The sequence below is a fragment of the Notothenia rossii genome, assembly GCF_949606895.1.
Source record: "Notothenia rossii genome assembly, chromosome: 11".
Lineage (NCBI taxonomy): Eukaryota > Metazoa > Chordata > Actinopteri > Perciformes > Nototheniidae > Notothenia > Notothenia rossii.
In genome coordinates, this window is record NC_136910.1 from 24,979,517 (window position 1) to 24,987,635 (window position 8,119).

Sequence of the window (8,119 nt, forward strand, 5' to 3'; positions counted from 1 at the left end):
CAACTTTGAGGATTGTGAGGGCCAAAAAAAATTTTCCTCACTACCAGAGGGCCACTTCGTGACCATTCACTTCCATCGGCAGGATACTATATCCACAACATTTAAATAGCCAACTTTAGCTACTAATTTAATGAAAATAACTAAATATATATATGTAACAGGGACAGTTATGTCTCATTTGTATATAATATATTATGTAAATATGTCTATATAATTACACAAAATCTGTGTTTATTCTTGTTTCATCTTGTGTTAATACCTGACGCAGTAGGACTCACATCAGTATGTGGAACTATAATTTTAGCGTGTACCCCTACGTTCCTTATGTATGTGACACTGTTCCCCTTTTTTTCGCGGGGTTCATGCATCGTTCTCCCCTTTTGATACTGATCTCTGTGGGAGAGGTAGGCGGATCTTCAGCCAGAAGCAATTTCCGTGTTTTAGTGTCGACTTTATGCACTTTAAGTTACTTTTTATTACTTATTTTTGTTGTAGTGTCTCACGGGTGTTCACAATGTATTTCTGTGTTGTTTAATTTGTATAGGGGCACGTTAAAGAGAGTACTGACTGGAGAAATGTTTTCTTTCTGTCGCTGTTTCGTCAGGTATGTTGTGTTACTTTTTACGTTATGCCCTTTTGATACTGATCTCTGTGGGAGAGGGGCACGTTAAAGAGAGTACTGACTGGAGAAATGTTTTCTTTCTGTCGCTGTTTCGTCAGGAGTGAAAATAAATGTACATCCTGAATGAAGCTACACGTCTGGGTCGTCGTCTTTCTACACAACACAACGCAGAGTCAGACACAGCCGGTTACATATAGGCAATAAATGTTTATTGTACCAAACACTAACACTGAGTTTAACAACGAATATTCATCTTTGTATTGTGTTTCTATGCTTCCCTCACATTCCATACATAAAACCAAGAACATATGCATTTTTCTGAACTTCACCCACAGCTGGATCAGTAAGCTATACATCTTAATGAGATACTTGTGGCCTCTCCTGCTGCTGCACAATAGACTGAATGTCAATATCAACATTTGTACATCCGATTTGCATGAGATGGAACAGTGTCTCATCTGTCAGTCTGTTTCTCTCCCTTGACTTGATGTGCTTCATCATAGAGAAGTTGCTCTCGCAGATGTAAGTGCTGCCAAACATGCTGGCCATTGAGAGCGCAAAATCCCTGAGGAGTGGAAAGCGGGACTCGGGTAGCAGTCTCCAAAAGGAAATTCCCCTCTCCTGGCGCTTTGCTAGAAAGGGGTCTGACTGTAGTTCGCACATTTCAAGCTGCAACTCAGGGGGCTGCTCGATGATTGCAGCCGAGAGGGGGTTAGTGAATAACTCGATGCGTGGCTGCATGGTGTGGAAATCTTGAAAGCGCTTCTTAAACTGCTGCTGCAGTGTTTCTATGTCGGCTCTGTACTTGGGTAATGTTTTCTCACATTCGGGGGCATTTTTGCGCATCTCTTCACATGACGGGAAGTGCGCCAGATTAGGACGGTCGGCTGAAAATCCGTCTTTAAACAGAGTCAGTTTAGTAACAAATGCGTTCATGTGCGCATATAGATCCAACACGGTTTGGCATCTTCCCTGTAACCGCATATTCAGGTGATTAAGATGCGAGGTAATGTCCGCAAGGAAAGCCATGTCGAGAAGAAAATCTGTATTCCTGAGTTTTGCGCAGTACGCACTTGTATCACATTGGATGGTGTCCTCCAAGAACACAGGGATTTCTGCGCGTAGCGCAAAAAACCTCTCCAAGCATTTTCCACGGCTCATCCACCTTATCTGTAAATCACCGTATGCGGCGTTCACTTCATCCAAAAAGGCTATAAACTTCCTGTGATTGAGAGACTGGTTCCCTCCTCGAATGAGATTAGTAGTCTTGGTAACTAAATCCATGATATGGCTAACGTTCGTTGATTTGGCACACAGAGCCTCCTGCAATATCAAAACGAAATTTGATTTAGCCTGATTTTTTTTTTACAAAGAATGCCCACATTCAAAACCATTAGAATAGATAACAATAATGTTACCCACCTGATGTATGATGCAGTGCACTATTGGACAGTCAACGCCACTCTGGCGGAGGAGGCCGGCAAATCCAGTGACTATTAGGCCCAGTTTACCTGCGTCATCCTTTTTAAAGCATAATCCACGGTCTGTTGTACCCTTAAGATACCTGAACACATGCTTCACAGTGCTCCAATGCTCTTCACTTGGTTCAGCAAAATGCTGGGAAAGTTTACTGACCACAAAACTTAAATCTGGTCTAGTGCATGTAGCCAAATAGATCAGACTTCCTACTGCCTCTCTATACATCCTTGGCTCTTCAATTTTTTCAGCATTTTCTGTGTATTCAAGTTTAGACTCACATGGGGTTTCTCTGACCCTACAATCTTGCATTCCAAATCTGGAGAGGATTTTGTTCACATACCTTTCCTGTGACATTGTGACTTGACCCTCTAACTCAGGGATGGGCAACTTTGAGGATTGTGAGGGCCAAAAAAAAATGTCCTCACTACCAGAGGGCCACTTCGTGACCATTCACTTCCATCGGCAGGATACTATATCCACAACATTTAAATAGCCAACTTTAGCTACTAATTTAATGAAAATAACTAAATATATATATGTAACAGGGACAGTTATGTCTCATTTGTATATAATATATTATGTAAATATGTCTATATAATTACACAAAATCTGTGTTTATTCTTGTTTCATCTTGTGTTAATACCTGACGCAGTAGGACTCACATCAGTATGTGGAACTATAATTTTAGCGTGTACCCCTACGTTCCTTATGTATGTGACACTGTTCCCCTTTTTTTCGCGGGGTTCATGCATCGTTCTCCCCTTTTGATACTGATCTCTGTGGGAGAGGTAGGCGGCTCTTCAGCCAGAAGCAATTTCCGTGTTTTAGTGTCGACTTTATGCACTTTAAGTTACTTTTTATTACTTATTTTTGTTGTAGTGTCTCACGGGTGTTCACAATGTATTTCTGTGTTGTTTAATTTGTATAGGGGCACGTTAAAGAGAGTACTGACTGGAGAAATGTTTTCTTTCTGTCGCTGTTTCGTCAGGTATGTTGTGTTACTTTTTACGTTATGCCCTTTTGATACTGATCTCTGTGGGAGAGGGGCACGTTAAAGAGAGTACTGACTGGAGAAATGTTTTCTTTCTGTCGCTGTTTCGTCAAGAGTGAAAATAAATGTACATCCTGAATGAAGCTACACGTCTGGGTCGTCGTCTTTCTACACAACACAACGCAGAGTCAGACACAGCCGGTTACACTTGGTGCCGTGACGACCCGTTGTATCCGCGACCAGCACCGTCTGGTCCCCGGGGTAAAGCTGCTGCCCACCGGCGGGAAGAAGGAAAGACTGGAGTGTGTGTTTTTTTTCCTCTTTTTTTTTTTTCCCCCTCTCTTGCTGCGACGGCAGGTGCGTTAAAGGGACAGTGTACATATTCAAATTGAGAGATGCACTGAGTCTGAGAGGACACTTATCACTGAGTATATCTGTCTATCTGTGTTTTATCATTCTATTTTATTTTAGTGTTTTATCTCTTGTGGGTGGCTTTAAACTGTGTTTTGATTGCTTTGTGGGATTTTTTTGTTGTTGTCATTAACAATATGGATGTTAGTGGGCATGATGTCACATTTGGGTTGGGGAGGGGCCAGCGACTTAAAGGTAGTGAAAGATATGGGTTCGCTAGTGATTTCAACCCGACATTAACACCTGCTGCAAGCTCCACACCTATTATGCAGCCAGACCGTAAACTTACACAAGTAGTATCTGTTGAAGCTTTTGGGGAAATGATAACAAGTTTGGCTAAACAGATAGGTGAGAACATATCAAGCACCATGCACCAGCCCAGTGCTGCCCAGCCTCAGTCTCCCACCAATCCACACCCGTCCCACCAGGCTGATTTGTCTCAATTGAAGGTTGTGGTGCAGTCAGACACCAAGGCTCCGCCTTACTTCAGGGGTGATCGTGCTGATGTATTTTCTATTCATGAATGGGAGGACATGATGAGATGTTACCTGAATAGAGTGAAATGTGACACTCACGTAGAAAGGTTTGATCTGATTATGTCAAGACTAACAGGTAAAGCCAGGGATGTGGTGAAAGTGTCAATCCGCAGCCGACCTGACTTGAGTGCGACCGACCTGCCCACAGCTGTGTTTGACATATTAAAGGGTAACTTTAGTGAGCTGTCATACTCTAACTTGCCCATGAAAGATTTTTACGGCACTGTTCCACGTGCTGGTGAAAGTGCTATGGACTATTGGATACGCCTTAACAAGTCAATAGATGCTGCGGACGAGTGCCTCCGGAGGCGAGGTAAATGTGTAGATGACCCCAGTGCAGAAGTGGTCTTGATGTTCATTAATCACTGTCCTGACCCCAGTCTCGCCATATCATTCCAACTGAAGGCACCTGAGCGGTGGACCACGGCTGAGGTTCAGGAGCGTCTGGACGCCCATATGAGAAATGTGAGAAAAACAGCAGCGCAGTCTCATAATGTGGTGGGTCTGTCAGTTTATAGTCAGAGCCCTGTGACTGATTCTTTTCGCCCTGTCAATCTGGGGATGTCTCAGGCCTCATTAGCGCACCAACCAGACCCCCCTCCCAACTCTCTACCGGCCACTGCCCTTGCTTACAGTCAGCCTCAGCCAGACCATGCTAGGGTGAGTCCCCAAGTGTCCCCCTTATCCCTGCCTCTCTCTGCTGTCTCTGACCCAGCCCCTACCACCGTCAACCCACCTACTACCGACGCTGGTGTTCAACAGGTAGTTGCAATGTTTGACAGAGTTCTGGCTATGTGCAACGCTTCCCTTACAACCAGTCAAAGGCCAGACTACCATCAGCCAGGTAACCACCAACAAGCCCACCGTCAGAATGGTCAGCCAGGCAACCACCAACAAGTCCACCGTCAGAATGGTCGACCCCGTTACCAGCAGGCATCTGAGTCCTTTCCATGCAAGGTTTGTGGCTCCAGGGACCATTCAACCCATGCACACTGCAGGCTTTACAGATTATGCCTTAACTGCTTCAGTCCTGGTCACATAAGAAATCAGTGCCCACAGGCCTCTCCTTCCTCAGCCATGCCACCTTCTCCCTCCAATGCTGGTTTAAACTAGCCCGCCCGTGCAGTGAGAGGGATAGCATGGGCGGCACTAGTGACACCCTCAGTGAGGAAAATGACTTAAGATCAACATATGTGAACTGCTGTAGTAATCTTCCTGATGACAAAACTGTGATTGCTGTGGGTTCACATAGAGTTGAAGGAGCCAATGACTTGTTTTATACCCCAGTGTTAGTAGGGGGTCAGTCAACTTTAAGGGGGATGCTTGATTCAGGGAGCATGTCATGCACACTCAGCGAAGAGGCAGAGTCCAATCTTAGAGCTGCTGGTGTCCTCCCTTGTCCTCAGCCTGTGCCAGAGAAGGTGGTCCTAGTTGGCTGTGGTGGCCTTATGACACAACCCAGATGTATCTATGACCTGGAGATTGAGGTTTACGGTTCTAAATTCATTGTGCCAACTTTCCTTGTCCCAGGGCAGAGAGACGAACTCATTATTGGTAGCAACGTCATCAGGCCCATATTACAGAGGATGAAGTCTGATGAGAAGTACTGGGAGCTCATCCAGTCCAACACCTCAGACCCCGACTGTGAGCAGTTTCTTCAGTTGCTCAGCTGCATCACTCGTTGGTCTGGTCCTGAACTGCCTGACAAGGTTGGCACGGTCAAGCTACGGCACGCTATCACTCTAGCACCACAGAAGGAGTATCTGGTGTGGGGAAAGCTACCTGGCAGTGTTCCTGTGTCCCCTGGGAGCACTGTCATTGTGGAGCCCACCTCCTCCCGTTCAGCCCCCAAAGACATTATTGTGGGACGGGTTGTGGCACCCATGTGGGGAGATCGTTGGGTCCCTATGAAGGTCCTTAACCCAACCAAGAGTCCCGTGACACTACGCCGCAATGCTAAAGTGGCCGATGTGTTTACTTGTGTCGCGATGGAAGACCTTCCCCTCTCTCAGGGTGTGAATAGGCCACAGACCAGTCAGGCAGCTGACCCTCCTCCCAACTCAGATGCCAGCTCTACCCACACTCAGCAGCTTAAAGACTGTGGATTGGCAGACATCGACCTCGAAGGCTGTGCGGTGTCAGATGAATGGAAAAAGAGACTCTCTGAACTGTTGCTCACTTACCAGGATGTCTTCTCCAAAGACAAGCTGGACTGTGGGGAAGCGAAATAGTTCGTCCACCGGATTCATCTCACTGATGATCACCCCTTCAGGCTACCCTATCGCCGTGTCCCTCCAGCACACTATCACAAACTGAGAGAGGTGCTGTCTGAGATGGAGTTGAAAGGCATCATCAGTAAATCAGTCAGTGAGTATGCATCGCCGCTGGTCCTTGTCTGGAAGAAGTCAGGAGAGTTAAGGATCTGCACTGACTTTCGCTGGCTTAATGCCAAGACCGTCAAGGACGCCCACCCGCTGCCTCACCAGGCCGACTGTCTTGCTGCCCTTGGTGGAAACGCCTTTTTCAGCACCATGGATCTCACATCGGGGTTCTACAACATCCCCCTCCATGAGTCTGACAGGAAGTACTCGGCATTCACAACACCCTTAGGCCTGTATGAGTACAACAGACTTCCCCAAGGTCTTTGCAACAGTCCCGCGTCCTTTATGCGGATGATGATGAGTGTGTTTGGTGATTTGAACTTCTCCAGCCTCCTCTGTTATTTGGACGACCTGCTTGTCTTTGCTCCATCCGAGGAGGAAGCCCTGAAACGGCTGGAGACTGTCTTCTCGCGGCTCAGAGCCAACAACCTGAAGCTGTCTCAGAAGAAGTGCTACTTCCTTCGCAGGACTGTGGGGTTTCTGGGTCACGTGATAGACAGCAGTGGCGTCTCAGTCGACCAAGAGAAGGTGAGGGTCATCTCAGCTTTCGGGAAGGAGGATCTCATGAACGACGACGGTTGCACCCCATCTCAGCGGAAGGTCAGGTCTTTCCTCGGGATGGTGCTGTATTATCAACACTTCATTCCTGGCTGTTCTTCCATCGCAAAGCCACTCTACGCCTTAACTGCAGGGCAGAAGAGGAAAGCCAAGGGCTCTTTCGGTCGGAGAAGAGCTGGCACCTTTCGAGAACTGACTCCTCAGGATTGGACCCCTGCCTGTGAGAAGGCATTTGATGATCTGAGACACGCACTCCTCAACAGCGTGGTGCTGGCACACCCAGACTTTGATAGGCCTTTCATCCTCTCCACCGATGCTTCCCTTGATGGTCTGGGTGCTGTACTGTCCCAAATTTCTGCTGGTGAGGAGAAGGCAAGACCCATCGCCTTTGCAAGCAAAACTCTCAGTCGCAGCCAGCTCAATTATCCTGCACACAGACTGGAGTTCTTGGCTCTAAAGTGGGCGGTTTGTGATAAGTTTAGCCACTGGCTCAAGGGTCACAGATTCACCGTCTGGTCAGATAACAATCCTCTCACATATATCATGACCAAGCCGAAACTTGACGCCTGTGAGCAGCGGTGGGTTGCTAAGTTGGCTCCGTATTCCTTCGAAATCAAACATATTCCCGGCAGGTTGAACGTGGTGGCGGATGCCCTCAGCAGAGACCCTTTCGTGAAACCTTTGAGGGAACGGTTGCTGCGTGAACCCTACTTGGAGCTACTGGACCAGGTCTGTGACGTCAGTGATGGGTCTGTGCAAGATGCCTTCCGCCTCACCTGCCAACCACAGTCACTGGAGGGTCCATCTCACTCTGACGCCATTGAAGGTTCAATGTCTGAGGATGAGGTCTCTTCTCTTCTTTCCTCCTTGGACGAGTGGGACTCTGCTCCTAGGCAGCGTGCAGCCTCCCTGGTTGATCACCTCACCACCTTTGAACCACCTGGCCAGGACACGTTGCATTCCCTATCTCTTTCTGAGCTGCAGTCACACCAGCAACAGGACCCAGTAATTTCCAGGGTCGCTCTCTATGTCGACAGGAAGCGCAGGCCTTCCAGACGGGAACGCTACAATGAGAGTCAGCCGACTCTGAGAGTCTTGAAGCAGTGGGATAAACTGACTCTTCTGAATGGCGTCCTCTACA